The following is a 25000-nucleotide window of genomic DNA, read 5'->3' as shown; positions in this document are numbered from 1 at the left end:
GATATACCAGATTGTCATAATAGAATTAATTATAAGTGCTGGTTGCATTTTTTAAAATATTTGTACTCATGCCATGATTTATCTTTTAAATGTTTCCTATTGTTTGCCACGTTACTTCCACATTTAATGTATTACTTATTACTGATATTTTTATTCTGTTTCTCTTTAACAAATAATACCTTAACGAAAGCAATTTGTACTCTGCAGTATTGTAATATTAAAGGGGCAATGCATGACTGACCTGAAATATTCAAACTGATACAGCTCCTATTAAATGTTAGTGAAAGACTTAGGCAATGCACCAGTTTGATGAGGCAAGGTGATACAGTATTCTGAATCATGATCAAACGTCATCATTTCATTAGGAAGTTTTCTTTTGATCATGAACCTGGCTGTCCATTGGCTAACAAGTTAAAACAGGGAAATGGTGAATTAAGCCTAAAGAAATGTGTACCACCAATAGAGAGTAATGCTAATGTTTAAGTAGCTGAAATAGCTGTTTGCTTAGTGAAGAATGTTAGGTATTTGACAGAAGTTGCATCTCTCTTATTAGTAATCAAATAGGGTTAACCAGTTGTCGCTATCAGTCTGAGATTGTTTTAGGCAACAGAGAACAGGTTTGGCACTTTATGGAATTTGAAGTACCCAAATCAATATAGTTATATTGTCTGCAATGTTTTAGCTGTAGAAATGGTAGAACTGTATGCTGTTACTTTTGAAAAAAAATCTATTGCAGGTTTTTGTTTTTGTTTTGCAAGCATTAATTGAGAAAGTTTAGGAATCATAGCTAAAAGGATAAAAAGCAATATGCTGCCCTTGTTAGTTTTAAAGTGATCTTGGATGTATATGAAGGCATCTGAATGCTCATACGTATTCTTTTACTCTTGTAATTTTTTTATTGGTTTGAAACTTATTCAGTTAATAAGTCTGAATCACCAGAATTCTATACCATTTAAATATGTCAGTTTTTGCTAGTGTGCTAAGTTTTGTATTGAATGCATAATATTGAATGTACTTTATTCAGTACTTTGTATTAGCAATATATGAAAATTTTTGTAATGTATTGCAACCCATTGTTTCTTTATAAACATTTGTGTGGAAAACTTATTGATGTAGTTAGGCAGTTATTACTAATACATATCTATTATTTGGGAAAAAATTAAACTACTCACTTTGCCACATTTACAATTTTATACTTCAGCATATTTATCCAAATCATGTTATATTGTAATACTCCAGAAGTACAAGGAAATAAAAGGTAGATAATGGACTTATCATGTTTATTTGAATAAAGAAGATTGAAATTCCATTTACACTGTGCATAAATGCTTTTGAGATCTTAATTATTCATGAAAAATCTGCTGTGCTTCTAAATTTGAGGATATGGCAATTTTATAGGAATTTTAATCACCTTATACATCAAGAATTTTAAAGGTAAGGTCATTTTTGCATAATATAAAAAGAATGTGTATTTTAGCTTTATAAAAGATTTGTCACTTATAATGACAAAATACTATTAGCACTTTGTTGAATACTTTGTTGCTCTGGGAAATGATGTTTATGGCACTTTCAATATTTGAGATACATTAAAAAAACAGTTGCATTTAATGCTTACATAAAATTACTTTAGCCATCTCATGAAAGGAAAATATACTTTGGAAAAATGAATAGCAATATTAGTGTAGTCTTTGGGGAGGATCAAATTGCATTTCAGATTTCTAATAATAATTTATCTTGGACTGATGCATGTGTTTTAGTTTACCATTTAAATTTGCTGATGGTAGAGCAAAATTTCTGGATTGTATGATCTATTTCAGCCTATAGAATAAAACTTTAGTTAAAATGGTAGGTCAGTTAACACATGAGATATCCCTTAGTTTAAAAATTATGTAAATATCATTTTATATTTATCTTTTTAACATTTGTATACATGTAATATTTTGATTACAGATTTTTGTCCGGAGAATATTAACTAAAAATTCAGACATGTATTGTGATCTTTGACCATGCAATTGTTCTGATGAAATCACAACCTGTTTTAAATAATGTTATAATAGAATGGATAAAAAATAGGTATTATCTGTATTTTCTAACAGTAACATGGAATCATACATGCAGAAGCCATATATATATCTGTAAATCAAATATTTCACATTAAAATGATAAAATAAAGAAAATAAAAATACTTTTATTAGGGCTTTAAAATTCCACGCTGTATAAAGTACTCAGTACTTATCTCCCTTCCCCTTAGACCAATTTTTGTGTATTTTTCTGCTAAAAACATTCTTAAGAATATGTTTTCAATTATTACAATTTTGGACACTGTTTCATCTTTACAATTATGCAATCCATGTAACAGATACAGTCCACCAAAATAGTACTATAAAATAATTCAAGCCAAAGGGATGCCTCCAAAAAGTCTCCATGGGAAATAAAATTGCCCCAAAGAAAGACAAATAAAAGAAATAAAAGAAAACAACTTATTTTTATGAAGGCCTGCTGAAAAGGATAGGAGTATCATTTTCATAGTGGAATAATGTTTTCTGGGCGAGCTCAAAAGCAGATGTTCCTCATTAGGAACACCCATTGTCTACACATCACAACTATGAAGAGATAAATCTATCCTATTTCACTCATACATTCCACTGCCTATAAATGATTACAGGATACCGCTGTAACTGCTAAACCAAAACCACACTGTGTGCTAAAATAATTCTTTTCTGCCACCATAATATTTTATGTGAAGTTATGGAAATTCCTGGTAAAAGACATCTTTTTGACTTTTCCTTTTCTTGTTTGGCTAGAATCTATATGAGATCACTGTTGAACACTGAAGCAGTTGATTACGAAGGAATAGAGGAAGACAGGGTTTCCAAACTACAATCCCATTAAGAAGCAACTTGTTAGTAAAACAATGGCAGATCTGCCTGTGCGCATGGAATGAACTTGCAAAGTGTTGCTGAGAGCATGCATGGCATCATTTTTCCAGATGGTATTATCACAGTTGTACTGCTAGTTGACATTTCTGTGGGTAGTAAATACTCTCCCTCCTCTATAAATCTGGCATTATTCTATAGAGTTAAGAAGACTTATAATTCCAAGTGTGTTCTACTTTTCTGTATAAAAGCCAGACATCTGTTTATCCCATTTTCTTCCATACAGGGTTTGGAATAGATTTAGGCTTTTTTTTTTTTGGTGGGCCTAAAGAAGTTTTGTCATATTTAACAGCTGTTTCAAACTTTCAGCTCTGTGGGCCCTTAACATATTTTTCAGCTGACCTCAGATTTTATACATAATTGACATTGTTTCCAGAGGGGGAAAAAATGTTTCTCTGTAGTTAACCTTTCATTGTCTTTATCTAGCTTCTTGTTTTCACGTTTTGTTTCATTGAGAGGCAAAATTTTATGATCATTGCATTTTTTTTTTAGAAGGGTGGCAGAATTACCATACTAGGTTTGGAAGAAATAGCTTTATTTCACTGGTAGCTAAAGTTTGTTCCTTTAAAGCTGAAGACTGATTGGAAGTGGTCCTTTTTTTTTTTTTAGTCAACAGTGTTTCCTTTCACTTCCTGTCACAAAGGTCAAAGAAAGCTGACCTTTGCTGGCAGTCCTAGTCACTGAATTATTCATGTGATTGACTTTTTGTCAGTGCACACAGTTGTGCTCTGGGACATTTTATTCATTTACCTCATTTAAAGAGCCTTTCTGCACCTGTTCAAGTATTAATATCATGTAATTTGGGCCTAATGCCGATTTTGCTGAACACTCATTATATTTTTTATTAGCTATATTTCCAAACGATTATGTATGATTATTACCAGCCTTACAAACAGCAACGGGTTATTCCCTAGACCTTTACATCTTCTTGTCAGGTTGTTTTCAGAAGCAAGGAGGATAAACATTTGACCAGGCCCAATGTTTTTATTCCTACTCCATATCCAACCAGAGAACTTAAAGCTTTTCCCTTATGGCTTTGTGAAAGCATGATTAAATCCAACTCTGCAGAAGCTGTACAAATGCCAGCATTTATAAGGTCAACGCTTTTGTTAAAAATGCTATGTAAATGAGGATCTGCAAAAAGGGACATTAAATAAAATTAAATTCATTGTCTTCTTTAATGTCATTTACTTTTTGGCTAAGCCCTGGCCTGTCAAAGAGGATTTTTAAAATAATTTTAATTACGCATCATTTAGGGATCCAAGGTTGTCTATTCAGTAGCATTTGGATAACCTGCAAAACGGTGACTGTTTATTAACTTCTTAAATGACAAGTTGTCATTTAATTTGCATAATGCAATGAAAACAGTACAGTTTATTGTAAAATGTTCATTCTTGGGTTTCTTTAAGGAGCGGATGTAATTACTAGAGAAGAGATTTAGAGTTATTTTTTCTCTCTTGACTGTGATTTTTAGCTCCAAAGAAATTCTTAAAGAAGAAATATTTCCAGATGAACCACACTTTATTTTCTTATGCAAATCTGGCATTGATTCTGAGGGCCTAGAAGAATTTGAATTCATAGATGTCTCCTGTTAAGGACATCTCTGGATAGAGATTTCAATTGTACTTTTAAGTGTACAATGTGTAGTATGTATGCAAATTGATTCACTTAGTATGTTATGAAGATGTATCATCTGTATATGTTGCTGTCTCTGAAGTTTGTAGTGAAGTTCCCATTGATTTTAATGCTTCACTGTTATATTGAAATATTTCTGCAATATATGGCTTGTGAAGAGAAAAAATAATATGGAAATCAGTTCAGTTTGGCAATGAGTTCACTACCTTAAAAATGATCCAAATTGCTAAATGTTATTTCTTTGTCTAAATTGGGCCTATACAACATATGGCAGGAAGTAGATCTTCTATACACTGTACATCTCACCTGCACCTAGAATTTCCCCACACTATAGATTGTTGGGAGAATGAAAATCTTCTGTGTTATTATTGCCAAGTCAACACAAAGGTCTGGAGATAAGGCATGGAAGAGAAAAAGAAAATAAAAATAGAGGCAGAGAAAAAAAAATAAGAGCTAGAGGCATGGAAAGGTCTGTGGTATATAAAAAAATGTAAAAAAGAGATGGCATAGGAGGGGTGTAGAGAGATTGTACTATCAAAAACAGAAGAGCCAACATTATAGAGAACAGAAAAGAAAGTGTAATAATGAGACATGTGGGACAAGAAACTAGGTAGAGCTCAAAAATGGAAGTTCATAAAGACCTATGGCACCGGGAGAGAAAAAGGTGGTAGTTGATACATAGTCGGTCTTTAAAGATCAATGGGATGCAAAGGCAGTAAAAGAAATGTCAAATGTATTTGCAGGAAGAGGAGAATCCTATGGGACAGAGATATTAAAAGTGGAAGTGGCTGAAAAATTGAGAAACCTCTACTTGGAAAATCACAAAGGGGCAGGGAAGATATGATGAGAGGGAGAGAGAGAAAAAGAGAGAGAGAGAGAGAGAGAGAGAGAGAGAGAGAGAGAGGGAGGGAGAGAGAGAGCAATGTAGAATGCAAAGAGGAAAAGAATAGCTAGAATGGAAAAAGAGGATGAGGGTCAACACAGAATGTCCAAATATACATATGGAGATGCAGAAGAATGATAGAATACCAAAATAAAATGGGTTTTATTAAACACATCTGAAAAAACACAGTTAATGTAAACTGCAATCCTACATTTAGTTAGCTAGAGCAAGTCTTATTGAAATGAATAGGATTTACGTCTAAACAGACATATATAGGACATTTGTGGTAATTAAATATTAATATCATCCAAGGAAGAATCATCTCGTTAGAAATTATTTTAAAATGATTCTTTAATAATATTAATCAAGCACTTTTTAAAGCAATGTTTTTATTCTCTCTCTCTCTTATTTTTTTAGTGAAGCTGAATACATATATATGCTTTCAGAACAAGGAGCATTATAGAATAAGTACTGACTATGTGAAAAAGAAAAAGGGAGGGAAGGGATTTAAGCAAAGCTGTCAAAAACTATTCTATAAGAAGTATCCTGATAGAAACCATATGCTGCTTCTGTTAGAGCCTTATCAGGTGAAAGGCAAAGATACTGCCAGAGCCTGTAATTTTGTTAGGATGCCTTTGATGAATTGGATTAGGTTATGGAAAAAAAATTTAAGCAGGGAGTTCTGGTACGCATGAATACAGGAAGAAAATATTAACTATCAATGGAAAGTTTTTTTTAAAGCTCTCATGAACCAATTAGGATATAATTGTTAGGGAAAATAGGTTGCTCAAACCAAAATTATAGACATTTTAGTAAGAGTGTTTGCATAATTATATTTTTACAATATGCAAAATACAGAACAGGGTTTTGGTCGGAAAAAAACTACAGTAGTTTTATTTGCCATAAGCAAATATCCAAGCAGTATTTACTTACATTTGGAAAGATGGCGAATAATTTATTAGACATGGTAACCCAAAGGGTTAAGCACGGCCTTGGGAGACTGTTTGGAGGAGATGGAAATTCAAGCTCTAAAGATGGAAATTGTCACTGCATATGCCAGGAAGTGATTGACAAGCAGGGCTACAGGAAGTGAAAACTCAGGGAGCTTAACCTGTACTTGGCAAAGCTTGCAGAGCTGACACACTAAGAAAATGAAAACCATTCATCTGGGTCAGGCTGCCAGAAACAAGGTCTTCTTGTTTGTTTATCTTAATAGCAAATCTTACAAAAATGCTAGTGGAGGAACACTCCCCCTTCCACAAACACACACACACACATACAAACACATACACACAATTTTTAATATTAACTGATTAAATATCAGTTATTCAGTTATGCTGTTGTTCAAGTCTATTGACTGTGGTGTGTTTATGACATAATATGTGATAAACATATTAGGTTAGAAATCAAGACTAAGTCTTTGGCTATGAATGGTGGTGCATGGCACCTTAAAATATAACATGTTTTATATAGTTAGCACATTAAAGTAAGCTGGAGGAAAGTACATCTTTTTCTTGCTCTCTGCTATATTTATGTTCATATGCTCTCTGCTGTATTTATGTATTGCGCCTGCATAAACACACAAACATACAAGGGAACAAATATTTCTGCACAAGTATGTTTGTGAGTTTATGCAGGCGCAGATATTTGCAGTTGCAGTTGATAGAAGATCAAGTTTATTTTATTCATTCCTGGTACAGGTCTCCCCCCCCCCTGTATTGTTGACACTCCTATATGGTTTTTTTTTTTAACAAAAGCAAGATGTTTATCTGTAAACAATTCACAGCGAGCAGAGTGGCCTGAACCAAGCATTCTCTGCTTCTGGTGCCAGGAGTATATAAAATAAACTGTATCATCTGACAACAGCAATAAGGAGAGTGTAGTGTTTTCCCAATAGTTGGAAATGAGTTTAACATGTGTGGAAAGGAAGAGACTCGTGTTGTTGTAAGACATGTAGCACAGGCCTGGATAGCGGAAGAAGTCGGCTCCAGCTTGTCTATAGTGAAAGACGAAACACGGTTACACATCTGGTGAGAAAGAACAGTTATTTTGCTGACACACACATACACACACACACACACACACACACACACACACACACACACACACCTTTTTTTCTCTCTGCTGAGGCTTTGAAAGAAACTATTTTGGTAGAAACAAAACCATGGAGTTAAAGAAGCCTAACAGCAAAATTCAGACTACAAAACTTCTAGATTTAACAATAAAACTTGCAACACTATGGAAAAATAGGATGAAGCTGAGTTCAGACTATGATTCTTGAGGGGAAAAAAATGAATCGGGTTATATTGTTATTTTATTATTTAAAATCAAAGGATGGGAGTATTCATGCAAAAATGGAAAGGTTAACTGCAGTCCAGCAAATAAATAAATAAATAAATAAATCACTTTCAGCATTCAAATCATACAAAGATACTTTATGCAGAATAAAGTAGATTGATTTAATTACATCTACAGAAAATATATGCATGCCTGAATGGGTACATATACCCTCATTTTCTTTGGGGGGATTTTTATTAAATAAATATTAAGGTGTGTTTATGTACAAGAATAATAATTGGTTTGCACAAAAATAAGTAATAGTTATCTTCATGTTCATAAATATATCATATAATAAAGATTCGAATTTCTAAAAATTCTGTTGAGAGATCAAATGCTTCCAGTCCTAAATAACTATTAATAAAACTTTTAGTTATTTATGCAAATTGATAGGAATGTCTCTTTTCCAATTCATTCAGCATTATAATTTAATTAGAAAATTGCAATAATGTTTTGACATTCATAAGGTTCTGAGAAGAAACATTATTTTCATACTGCAATATTCCATTAGTTACATATATTTTGTGCATTTTATAATTGTTAGGAAACAACATAAAGAAATCTATATCTTTGTCTATAATATTCAAAAGACAGGTTTTTTTTCCCCTCTACTCATGAGTTTGTGATCCAAGAGAGGGCACATGAAAACCACTGCATCAATAGTTTGCAAAGAGAAAATAATATATGGTTAACACCATAAAAATGAGAACAGATGTTTTGAGGAATCTCTTGGTCATAGAACTACTTTCCTGTGCAGTTATATATGTGCATACATACTTATGAGGAAACAAAAGTTATAAAGGTTTTTGCATATATAAGCTAGATGCTTGTGGTTTTAAGAGTATGTATCATAATTACTTTCATTCTCCTAGAATTAAACCATAACTGATGATAAAAGCCAAAGGCTAAGTATGTTATGGAAGGAAAATGTTGCAGTTTACACCAACAGCCATCCTTAAAAACTGGGATGAGCTTTTCTAAATAGTTGTTATATATACTCAAATGCAAAATGGTAACTTCATAGAAACATTAACAAAGGCAGGAAAACAAGCTTTAATTCCTGAGTTAGTGTGTATTGTGGAATGTCTGAACCTGGAAATATTAAATACTGGAAATATTTAAGATTGTGGTTCTTAAAACTTGATGAACATTATCCCTTTGGGATGCGATAAAAATGATGGTGGGAACTTATAGAGCTGAGATTGAACCCATGTAGATTCGTATCAAACTCTTTCATTATAAGAACTGTGCATTGGAAGGTGACAATGTGTTCATCCAAGTCTTACCATCCATTCAGTTATATAATTAAAATATTTTAGAATATTACTATGTTCAAGTATTAACAGCAAGTCATAAATTATATGATGTCAATCTAGTACAGTGGCTCTCAACCTTTCTAATGCCGCGACCCCATAATACAGTTCCCCATGTTGTGGTGACCCCCAACCACTTATACATCACTGGTTGCCAGGGGCGTGGCCAAAGAAAAGGGGGAAAAAATGGCGGACAGCCTTGTTTGGCGACCCCCATGAAATGGTCGTTCGACCCCAAATGGGCTCCCGACCCACAGGTTGAGAACCACTGATCTAGTACAATATGTACCACTGTGTGCATGTGTGTATATGTGTGTGTATTTACAAAAGTTAAAAAGGTTGGATGATAACATCCTGTAAGTGTCCCAAATCCCTATCACAGGAGTGATACGTGATCAGGGACTCACCTGGTGCAGTATTAGGGCATGTCACAGTATAGGTAATATATTTTTATAATTATATAATTTTATTATAATATGGCATAGCATAATTTTCTAATCTAAACATTGCCATACTTTAAAAAAATACTATCGTATTTCTTAGTCATGCAAGTTGAGACATCTAAGTGCTATAATCATGTTTTCCTTAGGCTGTTTTATTAATGGTTCCATCCATGATAGAAAATGCTTGTGATAAGAAATTTTCTATTTTTTTATTTTTTCAGCAGTGAATTATGTGGTGATCTTCCTTTCTGTTGCTTATATTTGCACCCCTATTTCAAAATAGAAAAAGTTACTGAGGTATAAGTTATGCATTGTTGCTCGTAATGCTATTGAATTAGTAATGATAATACTTTGAAAAAAATGACCATCTGCTTCTTAACTTCAGTGTGGTAGCCTAGACCACCACTGAAGTAGAGAACATTTGGGACCTCAGCATCCTTTATTGTTTGCAATGTTGGTAGAGCTGCTGGGAATTACAGTTCAGCATTATGTAGAGGTTAAAAAACAACTTTAACCGAATTTAGGAATAAGTCTTCAAAAAATATTATAAGCAACTCCTGAAACGGCCTCATTTGTACAAGTGGTTTTCTATGCAATACAAGTTATGTGTGGGTGGAGCAGACAATAATAATTAAGCAGACAAAGCTGTCATGATAGAAGCATTTATTCATGTGTTCTCTCCATATTTTTTATTCTTTTGCCCTACTATTATCTCGGATCGAATTGGCATTGAGAGTTTTTGAAACAAGTTATTTTTTTTTCAGAGCTATGTTTAATCTTGTTCACAATATTTTTTTAAAAAATGTAAATTATTTCACCTACTGTTTGAGGTGGTACAATTGAGCAAGACCTATACTGCATGGTTCTTTTAATTGTGTAATTTGGTTCTAAGAATATGCCCTACCGGCATTATTTACAGAAGTACGTATCGACTTCCTGTAGTGTATAGTCACCTGCAGGACATGCACTGCACTCCAACTTCAAAGTTGAAAATCCAGATTGCAGAGAGGCATTGAAGCCAGAGGCAGACATAATTTTCCAGAGAGCTAAAAGTAATAGGATAGATCTATTGTTTCATGTGTTCCATACACAAATATTTTTCTTTTGTCCTACCATCATCCCTGATCAAGTGAGTGTTACAGGCTTTTGAAACAGATACTATTTTTTCCCCTGAGTATTAATGAATGTATGACGAATGCATTGTTGCCAGTGACATTACCCAACTGGTATCATTCTGAAGAAACTATAATCAGTCTCCTGTGTTACATCAATAGCCTTCATACTTCCTGGAATACTATTAATGCTGCCCCTTTTCTGCTTTACGTCACTTTTATTTAGCTATAAAGAACCTTGTGGCCATTCCTTCCTCATATAGCTATATTAGGTGTCAGGAAGAAAGATGCAGAGATAATCTAAGACTATTGTGGATTTTTTTCCACATCTGTCAAACTTTAGAGAAAAGAACTTCCATTGCTTTTGAATTTCTGGACAAGTTAGTTGAGCATGCTTAATTCTTAACCTTTGGTTTCTTACTACTACAAAGTTAAGTTGTCTTCTAAAGCATATGTTTTTGCAGTCCAGAGGTGGGAAACATAGACCAGGAGTGTCAAACTGCTGGCCCGCGGGTTGGTTTCATCATGTGGAGGCCGCACCCAGCCCAGCTCCGGCAATGCAAAAAAAGTCATGATACATCGCGACACATCACATGATGCGGCAAGTTTGACACCCGTGATCTAGATGTTTCTGAATTACAACATTTGGAATCTTTCCTTTTTATATTATAATCTAGGTTCATCCAGCAATTAAAAAAAAATCTCAACAACTAGTTTGTGTAGTGATAAAGGAGTAAGCATTGGCAGCAGGGAGACTGAGGTTCAAGAATATCTATAGGCACAGAGGTTCATTGTATGATTTTGGACAAGGTATGTCTCTCTATCTCAGAGTTATTGCGAGCAAAAAAGAGGGTTAGGGTTAGGGTTAGCCAACTGACCTCATAAATCTAAGGAAGGTAGAATTTAAATCTTCCAAGTAAATAAACAACCTTATGTTGCTGTCTTAAAGCTGTTTCATCTTTGCAAAGGGCTTTCTATATAATAGGAGATATATCTTTATATTGAGGACTATTCCAGAAAGTTAATTTAAAAAAACCTCTGCAGCTGCTTAGAACTATTTGTATGATCACAATTTATTGCAATCCGAGCCACTATTTGGAAAATATATAGAAGATAGGCTATTAGACTTTAACTTGTCCAATTTATTTATAAATTATAGTGTTTCCAGTGAACTATTTTCCCATACAAAACAAAATTATTAAATAATTATTTGTGAGAAAATAGAACAAACTATCATTGCATATGAAATTAATTTTGCGTAGTTTTCTCTTTGGGATTAATAAATTAAACTACAAATCTTCCTAATTGCCAAACCAAATGTTAGTCCAACTTTTACCATTCCTGGCAGTAAAACACAATATAAAATCTGCTGACAGTTATCTGTGGTATTTAATACGAGGCAGGGTAAGGCAAATGTTTTTATGGTTAAGTATGAATTCACACCCATAACATTTGTTTCACATTAAAAAAAAAATTTACAGATCAGATCAACATGCTTAGTTGCTGTGGTATCTTAGAGGAAATTCTTATGTCATTTCTTTTTTGATATTTGGCATTGGAAATGCTGCTAAAATGAGCTTTCTCCATCTATTTCCATTTTCTGAATGAAGCAATTTGTCCTTTGACATAAGAAATATTGGGTTAGGAAACAAGTGGGGGATTGAATTGGATATGGTGCTAGTCTCAACAATTTGAGGTCACTGGGCACTGATGTGGATAGTGGACAGAAGTCATCTTTTACCTCTGAGATACACTCTGTGCATTGGTGCTTGGCTAGAAGAAAGCTCAGGGGAAAGGTAGGACATATTTGGAAAAATGCTTTTAAGAAAAAAAAAAGCACCCTGCAATAAGCATCATTTATTAAATTTGACAAGCAGTTTCTAAATATAACATCTCTTTCCCCAAAGATCATTACTTTGAACAAATAAATGAGTTATGCAAGTTAATAAACTTCTGTGCTGGTTAGAGAGTTTTAAAGCACCTTGTAGACATATGTTTTAGCACTTAGAGAGGCTTCTTCTTCTTTTTTATTTCTTTAAAAACACCAACCCTGAAATTAAGTCACATTGAAATCCTCTAGGTTCAGCCATTTGTTTCTCATATATGATTATTGTGGGTTGATGACTAATTTAACAGCATACTTCAGAACAAAACTAATACATTTTATGAGAGCAACAGCAACAAAATAATTTAATGGCAAAAAAATTATACATTTGCTAATTTTATATAAGTGAATACAGCAGTTTTGATTGGCAAAAGCACTTCCATATTTAAGCAATACTTGCATTGATGTATATGTATCTATTTGTATACTTTTTTCTTGAACTCGAACTATTAATGCCTTTAAATTAGGCAGAAATATATCGAGAAATCTGTATTTATAGGGCTTACATCTATGCATTTATAGGATTACACTGTTACAGTTTATATTTTTGGCCATGCAAAGTGGATCACTGTATATATGTTCTGAGAGTCCTTATTATAATTATAGCAATTGTAGCATCCAGAATCCTAAACTCATTTGTCTCTTTTTTATTACTTTCATCACAAATGAGTTTATATTGTTTTAAAAAATTGATCCATATGTAGAAAGATTGAAATATGTTTTTGTGTTCAAACATGACAAGAAACAAGTATTATGCAGCTAAGAAGCAATTTGAAAATTTATGAGACTGTTAACATCTTTGTCATCTTCAGCATAGGTTCCAGATTTTGCTGCCATATTTTAAGTAATCAGAACATAAAACTGTATTTTTGGAAAGAAATGTAAATATGTCTTATAATGAGTAGAAAGTTTTACTAAATGCCCCAAATAAAATATTTGTCAGCATTATCTACTAAATGTGAAAAAATTCCATAGAGAAACAATGTCTTTACCATTTTCTCCACATTATAGAATGTTTCCTTATCAAGTTGAAGAAAAAAGCTTGTTTAGGCGAAAATAATGATCATAAATAGAGTTGTAGAGTGGAGCATTAAGAAACTGGTGACAGTGCTTGCTATCAAGACCTGTAGTTCCAAGGAAATATGAGTGTTCTGATCCAGGGAAGCAGTAATTATCTTTTTGTGAAGAATGTACAATGGTGCTAGGATGATGAATTGATCACAGATTGGAAGCCTGGTTTAACTGTCATGTTACAGAGATAAGAGGGTGCTCAGGGATTGCTCATTCTTTCTGCTAGTTCACAGCCAGCCAGTTTATTAGCACAAATCCCAAATGTTTAGTAAACTCATTAGGTTCCATCTAATGCTAATTTATCATCATAGATGGAAACATAGCAGTTGAGGCCAGAGGACTGTACAGAATCCTCATGATTTACAGAGCTTTCTGATCAATCACTTTCTTTCTACTAGCCATTTTTCTTCAAATGCTTTAAAACTGGCTTGAATGATCCATAGGATTAAACTAGAGCAATCAGGCTGGGGTAGTTCTGTTATCTCCTAAATGGTGGATACCCAAAGGTTAAGATTTAGTGTACAAACTGGTACTTCTGATGATTTTGTTATGACTTGGTAAGATTCTCTCCCTTTTGGTTTATGTGAGTTTATGTGGGAAAAAAGAGATGTGGCCAAATTGTATATATGTGTATATGTGTTTAATACAATTTAATCATAAAGTTGAATTCTAAGGATTTCCTTACAAAATTGGTTTACCAAGGAATGCATCATGGTGCATAAATGTCAAGTACAGTTTATTCTAAACTTCAGATAGTGTTTTTCTTTTTAAAAATCAAGCTTTAAATGCCCAGTTCTCCTGACATTTTCGTACATATTCTATAGTGTTTTCAGAGAGGATAATAACCTTTGCTTGATCTTAGGCAACAGCTGCAAAGATAATGAAATTCTTATGATATTTCACCAGGTAAAATGTGAATTGCAGAAGAAAAGCTATTGAATTTTTATGGATCTTAATCGCATAAAATGAGATTCATGGGGCATACATATAACTACACTCGGTGGACTTAAAAGGGCTGCAGTTCCAACACATATTCACTGTGTGGTGTTAAGAGTGTTCTTCCACTAAGAAAATACCAAAAAAAAAATGCTGGATTCAGGCTGCTTCTAAGAGTGATAATGAAATATGACAGAAATTTCCTTATGCTGGTTCAGTGGCAAGAGAGGTCTTGGATGGTCTATATTATTTCATCTGACTTATGTTCCAGGACTTGATTTAACCTTATGATTAAAAACTTCTTCAGGTATCCTCGCCAGTTGAAAATAGATCTAATTTGCAGTTTGATGATATTGATCCCTATTTAACGCCAAGGCTCAGAATTGATTGGCATTGATTAACAATAAAAATGCTATCCTAAATGTCCAGCAGCAGTTCAATATTTTGCAAGGAATGCATTACGGCAGGTACTCTGCAATATCTAATCCCCACAATGAAAATATGTAACCCCTCCCCCTAAAAGCAGTTGTTTTTATATTATTGTAATCTGATGATGAAGTTGCACATCTTATTGATTAAGTGGCACCAGGTTTGGCAAAATATAATAAGATTCTCTCTCTCTCTCTCTCTCTCTCTGTGTGTGTGTGTGTAGTTTGTCAGAGCCATTTGGAACAGCTATTAGTTTACATCTAGATTCTCACTGTGAATAAAACTATATATGCAAAATTAAAATTTTAATGGTACAATCTACATTTTTAATGTAGACATAAATTCCATTAGGTTCTAGAGGCTCATTGTAAAATACAGTTGCAGTTTAAAGATGCCCTGTGCAGTTCCTTATGATAAAATTTTGAATGTACTTGCCTGTGAACAAGTCTCCTTTGAATCACTGGGATTGCTTCTAAGTAGGCTGGTACAAGATTATATAATTATTACTTGTATTTTATCAGGCTTTGTTCTTGCAGCTAGTAGAGACTAGATTAATGTTCTAAAAGTGCATGATTTGAAAATAGGCCTCATTATGATCAGAAGAGCTCTTTTCATTTCATATTTTCTTAATGAAAACAATTAAGAGTGCTCATACTAGTTGCTTTTATGGTAGTGATGCGACCACTGCTCATTTCTTGGTTTGAGAATTCAGACAATATGAATACATGTCTTGTATTCAGTTTTTTTTAAGGTTGGGATCTTTTTTTGGTACCAGGAAAGGGCCAAAACACTTTTTCTGTAGTATTATTTATCTTGTCATCATGATTCACTTATGCCAAATAAACATCAACTTTAATATTAAATATATGACTACTTTACATTTTAGATTTATAAAATAAAGAACATTTAAAACTCAGATGATGGATAGTCAAAGCTTTCTTCATTTAAGAAGAAATGCAGATGCCCAAGTTAGCCTCTGTCTTCTAACTCATAATTTCAGGTACTTGCAATTTATCTTGGTTCTGCATAATTTTTGTTTGTTTGTTTACATGTGTGAAGCTTGGACCTTGCTTTTTATTATTCTATGTACATACCAAATTACAGCAGCCTTTTATGCATGTTTTAAATACCTTTTGTAAAGGCTAGGTTGAGTCATTTCTGTAATGGGTTTGCTTCTCATTCTTGTCTGGTCCTGATGAATCTCGCTTGTGTAGCCTGGTTGCAAGGTTTTGTATGGCTTCTTTGCAAGTGATGATCTTATTCTTCAAGGAAATGTTTAGCTTCAAGGAAATGGTTAACGCTGGCTCATCTATTCCATGTGGATCTTTCATAATCTATGGAAAATATTATGAAACTGGATGTTAGTGCTGCTTGCAGACATGTTAAGGCTCACTGTGATGAGTATATGATGCTTGTAGTTGTAATCGCTGTTCAAAATTAAGAGCTGGAGACATATGGGAAGAAGAGTATGACTATAGGAGCTGGAACATAGCCTCCAGGATTCTCATATCCAAGGTTTCATTATTCACAGTTTAATGATCTGCAGCTTTATGTTGAAATAAAATCTCCACAAATAAAAAATTATTTTAAAATGATTTAAAAACTCTTTCATTTTGTATGTCAGTCTGTATGTGTGCATGAGAAAGAGTGCATGTATTGTTCAAAATCTATTTTGTATCCCTGAGCTTCTTCTAATTGTGGTGTCTAACTGTTGGCAGTGCAATTATTGAAAAGTAGAGGCTTAGATTCCTACAATTCTGAGGCCAGATGTACATGAAAATTGCAGTATAATCCTTAAAATAGATTTAATATAATTAGCAAAATAATGAAATCCTCAACTCCTTTCCCAAATAATAAAAAGTTAAGAATGCCATTTCTGTGTTGTTCATAATTTGGCCCTGCCAATTTTATATTACTGTGTTACACATTATGGATCTCTTCTTTCCTCCCTCAAGTTTAAGCAATGTCCCCGTACATCACAAGATGGCTGACCCTACCCTCGGCTATAATTTAAGACAATAATAATGACTTACAGCTGATTTTGTGCTAGCATGTTCCCTACTTATATTTTAGAGTGACCATAGGATGATTTTGGCATTCCAAGTCAAAAATAAAATGTTACAATTAAAAATGTAAACGGCATAGTAAAATAGAAATTGATTTTAAAAATTGAAACAGTTAACTCACAGCAAACACATTATTGTGGTAACAGTAAAAAGACCTTGTCATCATTATTTTGAAGGGGGAGCAAAGATGCCTCAAGTGAAATTATAGAATGTTTAATTAATGAGGTGCCATATTTGATTATTATTTACTTATTTGCATTTATTGGCTATCCAACTTGGCAGATTTGCATCTATGTTTTCTTGTTACATTATAATTTCTGTTAGCAACATATTCAAGGTGGATTGTTATTATTTTGGTCTTCAGTGAAGAGAAAAGTGTGAAGACTTATTTATTTAGTATAGTCTCAAGATTTATGTGGGATTTAAGTTGAACACCATAGAAAACTACCAATGACAAGTGAATAAGAGTGAATAAGAATAAAAGAGACCTGTTCCCATGTCCTAGTTCATTTAAATAGAAGCTATCTTCAAAAGTGTTAATGTCAACAAACAGGATAATATTCAAGGTAAAAATTGTTATTAGTTTTGCAGACTTTTGTATTGCTTTAACTCCATATTGGTTACTTCTGGCAGCCAATTGAGCTTATCTGTTACAGTCATGTATAATATAGGCCAGGCCCATCTGAAAGAAATTATCCAATCTTTAACATCCAGAGGTTTTACAGTTATATAATGATGGAGAAAACCGCAAATCCCGTGAGACGGCAAATTTTAGAGATACTTTTAAAATGAAATTATCCAGCGTAACTTACAAGACAACCTTCTTGTACTTAAAGACAATAACAGCAATCTGGAATTAATTTTTTTGTGATAGGGCAGATCCAATTTGCTTCTTTAACCGTTGATTAAGGAATCAGTTCTACAAGGCTTTCTCCTGTAAGTATTTGCTGTTTATTTATCTGTGAAAAACTGCTGGAATCCTCTTCAACTAAAAATGCTGGGTTAGACATGGCTATAATGAAGAACAGTCTGGCAATCCAGTTGCTCTGACGGCTTGTTTGTTTTGAAGGAACAATTTGCTTCTAGAGCAAGAAGTTAGAGTACGGTAGCTAAATCAATGCCTCTTATGTAAATATTACATTTTAGGGTAAATTACCAAAAGAGTCTTATTTGCAAAAATGTTAATTAGTTATAACATTTTCACATAAATTTAATAAACATAAAAATCAGATTGAATAAATGATTTAAAATTATACTCCACAGGCTAATGAATTCAATCAGAAGAACTCAGGTAATTTTTCTGCTCAGGAAAAGCTGTTTAATTCCTTATTCCAAATCATTTCCAGTGCCTAATACTGTAACATGGGATAGCTTATTAGAATTTGTTAGAAATCTAGAAGAGACTTAACATTCCATATGGTCGCTTTTCATATTTACTTAGAAAATTCATTGGAGTCTATGATTTATATAAATGTAATAATAAGGGATATCTAAAACAGGTTATAGATTCATTCTCTCTCTCTCTTCTCTCTCTCTCTCTCTCTCTCTCTCTCTCTCTCTCTCTCTGTGTGTGTGTGTGTGTAATTATATGCCATTTTTTAAATATAATTTATTAAGAAAGTTTATATGTCCACCCAGATTACTCACAGTGGCACTCTGGGTGGCTTAAGAAGTAAAGTCCCCTGTACAAAAAAACAATAAATCCTCATTCTCATATGTTCAATAATATGAATGCATAATTTTATGAGCTATGGATTGTAAGTTATTTTTTAAAGATAATTGAAAATGAAATAAAACGATCCTTTTAAGAAGTCCACATCTTTATAGCATTCTGTTGAAGCAGTACACCTCTTCGAGATTTTTAGAAAAGCTTTTGAAACTTTTATAAGAAATACCAAAAAAAAACCAAAAATCCCTGCTTGCAAGCTGATAATATAAAGGACATTGTGTGTGTGTTTGTGTGCGTGTGTGTGTGTGTGTGCGTGTATAAAAAGACCAAAAAGGGAAACATTACACTAGTTCTTAAGGTTTCATGGTAGCATGATTTCCATCTGAAATGGAATTAACTGCTTGAGAAGAATAGCCAAATGTAAGTGGTCACTTAGCAGAGCCAATATGATGGTCTTGCTTTCCAGCAGCTCTGCTGCTGCCCTATGGATAATTTGAATGAGTGTATATCTCATAGTACCTGTTTAAAAATGTAGACCACTGTTTTGAATCATTTGGATTGCTGATGAATTGATGGGTCCCACCTTGTGTGCTCAGATACTCTAGTGAACTACCTTTCAATATTTTTAGAACTCTTATGCAAAAGATGCCAGAGGGAACTGTTAATTTAAAACAAATGTAATACTCATGTAAATACATATTTTCACAAACAGATGTGTATGAGACATAGATTTTTAGATATTATTATTGAACTGTTAAGGTAAATGACTCATGTCAAATGGGAAAAATATGTGCACAAATACTTAATTGTGCAACAATAGCATTTAAGCTGCTAACGTTTGCAGATTTATTTGAGAATACAGCAGAGAAGAAAAAATCCTGTGGCAATTCCAGATGATGCTGAACAATAGCCTTGAGGATACTGGGATCTTTAACTCAGCAACATCTAGAATCCTATGCCACCACTAACCTTTTCTTTCTTCCACACCGATTTGGTGTTGGATGGACATTGAGAATGAGTCCATGAAGAGGTTTCTCTGGAGACTAGTTGGAATGTTTAATTAGACTAATCAATTACCTAGTTTAGCACTTCATTTATTAACACTGGGCCTTCATTCTTCTTTAAAACTCTAGTGTGATGAAGAGGCAATTGGAATTATTTTTGTTTTTCTTTTCAGCCAATCTTAAGAAGGACCATATATTTGTCATTATATAAAGAGCAAGGCACACTGAAGTTAGTTTTAATTATGGAATGTATAAATATACTAAACTCAAAATAATCATGTATAATAACCTGTCCAGCTGTTTTGCTAGAGAAAGGGGCAAGAAAAATAAAAACAAAAATTTAATCTTTATCCTTTCATCAAGGAGAAAAATTTTGTAGTCACTAGGAGTCAATAATGACTTGATGGCACATAATTGGGTTACTTGATAGTGAGATAGGTGGCATATAAATTTAATAAATCTATCATCTATCTATCTATCTATCTATCTATCTATCTATCTATCTATCTATCTATCTACCCTTGGTAATGCTTGTGACAGTCCTTGGGATTTATACCAAAATGACCGATTAGAAAATGATTCCAAATCCAATCAGCAATGCCAAGTTACTTTTCAGGGCAAAGCCAATATGGTGTAAACTTAGTTTTATTAATTTCCTCTCCAGGGCTTCTGATTTCTACAGCTATAATGATGGATGGGAAGCACTACTGTTTTTAGCATTATTACTAAATAATGGAAATGCTGCTTGGTTATTTAGTGAACTATTATAATCTATTTAGGAAGTACTTCGTCCTGCACTTAGTAGGAGTAAGTCTCATTAAAATCAATGAGATTTAATTTTGAGCAGCTATGTAGAGGAATGCATTGTTTCAAGTAGCATTTTACTTAAGCAGAAACTTGTGCATATGCACTCTCTTCAGAACTGAAAGAGCTTCCTTGTACATTTGTGCATACAGATGTGAAAAAGTGTATGTATATTTTTATTCTTGCATATAAAAAACTGTCAGAGTGAACGGGAGATTGAAACAGTTCTACCTGTCAACTGGCTAATTTTTTATACTAAGAAAGTTCTCAATAGACAAACATGAAATTGCATCCACATTTTGCAGTTCTAACCTCTTATTTCAGAGGTCTTGGAACTGAATATAGAGTAATGACAACTCTCAAATCTTGAATTATCCACTTAAAGTGGATTATTTTATTTTCTGAATTCCTTTTAGCTCAGTTGCAGACTCAAGAACGAGCTGCCTCTACTTTAGCCTTTACTTCGGCCACCAGAGTTGGTCAACATATAATACATTATTATTATGATGATGATGTGTGGGTAATCTACAGTTTGATTAACAGTCTAAGAGTGGTGGAAATTTAATAATTCAAGTCCTAATTATATTGGTCAATCTTGAAAAAAGTTATATATGTATGAAAAGTATACATTCAACAGTTTCCTTGTTTTGGATGATAACACATCTGGATTTATTAAATACCATGATGCATACAATGTTGTGTGATCTATTTGACCTTGTTTGAGCTCAAAAGCAAAGTAAGGTCAGACTTGGTTAAACTGGAATCGGAGATAACAAGGAAATGAAGTATATAAAGTAGAAAAATATTCCAAAAGAAAACAAGGGCAAATCACATCTCTGTTGCTACCAAGAAAACTGCAGGATGGTATTCATGAATTCACTAGGAGCTGATCTCAAAGTGATATAATCTTTACCTGTAATACTGCAGTAAACCCATATTAAACATGGTTTTGTAAGTTCTAGCTCATAAACCTGTGTCAGACAAACGTAAGTGAATATGCTGTTTAAAATAGTAGAATTAATTTAACATCCATGTTAAGAAAAAATATTATATTTTAGAAGACAATTATTTTATGTATTTTATTGAAAATTATTTAAACAATATAATTAGACATTTATTTTTATTAAAATATCTTCAGTGAGACATAATATTCTAATTTATATTAGAATTCCCTAACTCTTAATGTACTAGATCTCTATAAATGCTGTATTTTGTAAATTTGTTTCGTAAGCCTCTAGCAGAATTCTAAAACAAGTCCTAGCAAATAAACATATTTTGCTTTAATTATATTTTGTTAAAATGACTTAGTTTGTTTTGACTTTTTGTTTGAAGCCAAGATGTTTGGTATTGTAGAGTTGATTAGGTTGCATTTTAGTTTGGGGAAACTTTATATATGGGGAGGACATTTGATATTCCTGGGAATGTATATGCAAAGAAGATACGTTTATTGTTGGCAAATTATGGCTTCTGAACTAAGTAACTGGCAGCAAAAATGTGAATTCATGCTTGCACTGAAATGAATATTCTTTTATTTCTATGAAGAAAGTGATATGAGTGATTAATGCAATGCATATACAGAACAATAATAAAAAGTATTGTATTATATTCTACCTACTATGCTACAGGCTAGTGCTATGAAGTTGTGTCTTGTCATGTTTTTTTCCCTTTTTAGATAGAACATACTTTCGCTTTCTTTTACACTCCATGTAAACAATGCACAGTTTTAATTTTAAATTACTTTCTAAAATTTAGCATTAAAAATTAATGCTAAAATTAGAAATAATTTTAGAAATCTCATGTGCATCCATCTCCAATCTTACTAGCTATAGACAATTTTGTGGTGCCATTTATGCTTTAATTCAGGAATTTGAACATTGTAATTCTCAATGAAATATTAAAGGAGGAGGTGTTTTTATTTTTCAGATTGTATTATTATTATTATTACAATGTTTTGAACAATGCACTAATTACCTGTTTCATTTTCTAAATCCAAAAGGCAACTATTTCAAATAATGTCCTAAATGTGTTTACAAATTCAGCATTAAAAATCTAAAGACAGGGAAAAACTATCTATTTATATGGCAAGCTCAGAGATTCAAAGTTTGAAAAAAATAGACTAGAGATAATTGGGTTATCAGATGCAGACACGGCAGGGAATTGAGCATTATCTCTTCTTAGTGCTAGGACTACTGGGTCATTTCCTTAACTCTACAACTTCATTCTCTATCAGACTGACAAATTCCAGAAGCCTAGAAAATGGAATTTTTCTGGTTGCCATTCTAAAGTTTGCCCTCCTCCATCCTTCAACAGTTGATTTTATGTTTCTCTCTCTCTCCCCCCCCCCATTCTTGGATACAACTGAATCTCCTCATTTGCAACTGTTGTTATTCATTTCTGTTACTCAGTGTAATCATTTCCAGTTTGACACTGGATTGCTGTTGTGTTGATTGTACTATGATGCTAAACTAGTGCTTCTTTAAGTTACTACAAAACTTAACATTATATTCCTACATGGAATACAGCAGAAGAAAGTTCTGCTCAGATTAATACAACTCAGGAGTAATTTATCTGGGAGTAAGGCTTCCTGAACATGGAATTTACATATACGGGATTACACAATTGTTTAAGTATACAGTAATTTTCTCTATCACTTTGATAAATGTTAGAATGTTATTATTTATTTAAAAAAATTGTTGCCTATCTCACCATGATATATTTATTATCCATTCAATTAATTCGGTTAACACATCAGTGAAGAAAACTCTTCTCACTCCTACTTCAATTAATAAAGGCAAATCTTAATTTGAATTCTTCTTACTATTTTATATTTTACTCTTAATTTTAATAACATTAATTTTAGCCATGCTTTTTGTATATTTATATGACTGCTTTTATATATGCATATTGATTATCACTTTTGATGAGATGGGTGGCCATATAAATGTAATAAACGGATATGAGATGTTCGGGGACTGCTATTTTTCTAAACAAATTCTTGTTTAACACAGTTTAAGACATTTGACACAATTTAAGACATTTGATAATCAATGGAGCACACGTTATCTTGTTTTTGGTATGCTTTGCTTTCCTCAATCATGCATCAGAAATAATGCCTTGTGTCCTCAGATTTGAACAGCTTGATATGTAAAAAGAAAAATATTTAATTTATAGTACAAGAATGCAGCAGGCAGCACCGTGCATTCACCCCTAATTACTACTACTCAATTGGATTCATTCACACAGTTTCCTGTGTGTCATTTTATCATTGGATGCAATTTGGCCTTTTCAAGTTTGCATTGCATAGTTGCCTGTAGCTGATATATACAGATTTTTTTCATGGCCACTGGAATAAGGCTAGATACTGTGTTTTCCTTTTTAGTGGTAAAGTTTAGACTTTTCCTTTCTTTTCTCAGAACTTTGATGTGATCTTGGGATGAATGGCAGTATACTGCTTCTGAATCATTTTCAGTCAGCACAGTTTAGCATGTTAATGGCTCACTGATAATCCTTGTTGCTCTTACCCTGTTCTAGAGTATCTGAAAGTTTCATATGGTGTGAAGTCCTGAACAGAACACAGCATGCAGTGTGGGACTGACCTAATCAGAATAACATAGAACATTTACCTTCTCTGTTCTGGAAATTATAATTCTGTTGATGGAATAATTCTGTCGATGGAGTTTACTCTAAATCTGTATTTGCCTTCTTTGTGATTTTATTACTGCTGGCTCATTTAAGTTGCAATCAACTATAAGATATATATCATAAAACAAGTCTCCCATCTTATACTAATGCATGTGATTTCTCTTTTCATAAATGTAGAACATCCCACTGTCTCTGTTATGTCTCATACTTTCAGGCTATTTACTTTCAGCCCATTTCTCTAATCTGTCAAAATTTTATTTCTGTTTATTTTTATTTTATTTTAGTATTATTTCTGTTTATTACCTTAACCCTAACTTTTATTTCTGTTTATTTCTATTATGCTTCTTACCTAGTTTTGTGTTATTAAGAAATATAAGCATTCCCTATGACTAGATTCATACAGATCATATTGGGGGATAAGACCCTGGAAATTCCATCCAGCTCATCATAATTTCCTGGTAGAACATGTGTTTGTTGGAGAAAACTGATTCAAAATAGGAGTTGATTAGCTCTGCCTTTTCTTAGTTGTCTGTCAGCAATTTGCTGTTTTGAGTAGTTGATCTACCACTTCTTTTCATTTATTTTTAATGTATCTAAAATATCCTTTTTTATTATTCTTATCATCTTTCCCTAATCTCAGCTGAATCTGAGTTTTTGCTTTCCTGATACTATCTTTGCAGTTCAGTGCTATGAGGCTATACTTTTTCTTTGTAATCTGACCCTTTTACCTTTTCCTATGTGTGAAGGTTTGCTTTAAGATTTTCTCAAAACTTTTTTTTCTGTAGCCCCATAAACATCCAGTGACCTCCATATTTTCCTGTAGTAGCTCTTTCCA

At 33.0% G+C, this 25000-nt stretch overlaps 1 protein-coding gene across 7 annotated transcripts in view; it reads left to right on the top strand.

The window, feature by feature from the left end:
• Positions 1-25000, top strand: part of EBF3 (EBF transcription factor 3) — a 196968-nt gene that overhangs the window by 10064 nt on the left and 161904 nt on the right. The gene's annotated exons all lie outside the window — the stretch shown is intronic.

This window comes from Crotalus tigris, unplaced genomic scaffold, assembly GCF_016545835.1.
Source record: "Crotalus tigris isolate CLP2741 ecotype Arizona unplaced genomic scaffold, ASM1654583v1 scf7180000017546.9332058, whole genome shotgun sequence".
Classification (NCBI taxonomy): Eukaryota; Metazoa; Chordata; class Lepidosauria; order Squamata; family Viperidae; genus Crotalus; species Crotalus tigris.
The sequence above is the reverse complement of the archived record's forward strand: the minus strand, read 5'-3'. Positions and strand labels throughout refer to the sequence as shown.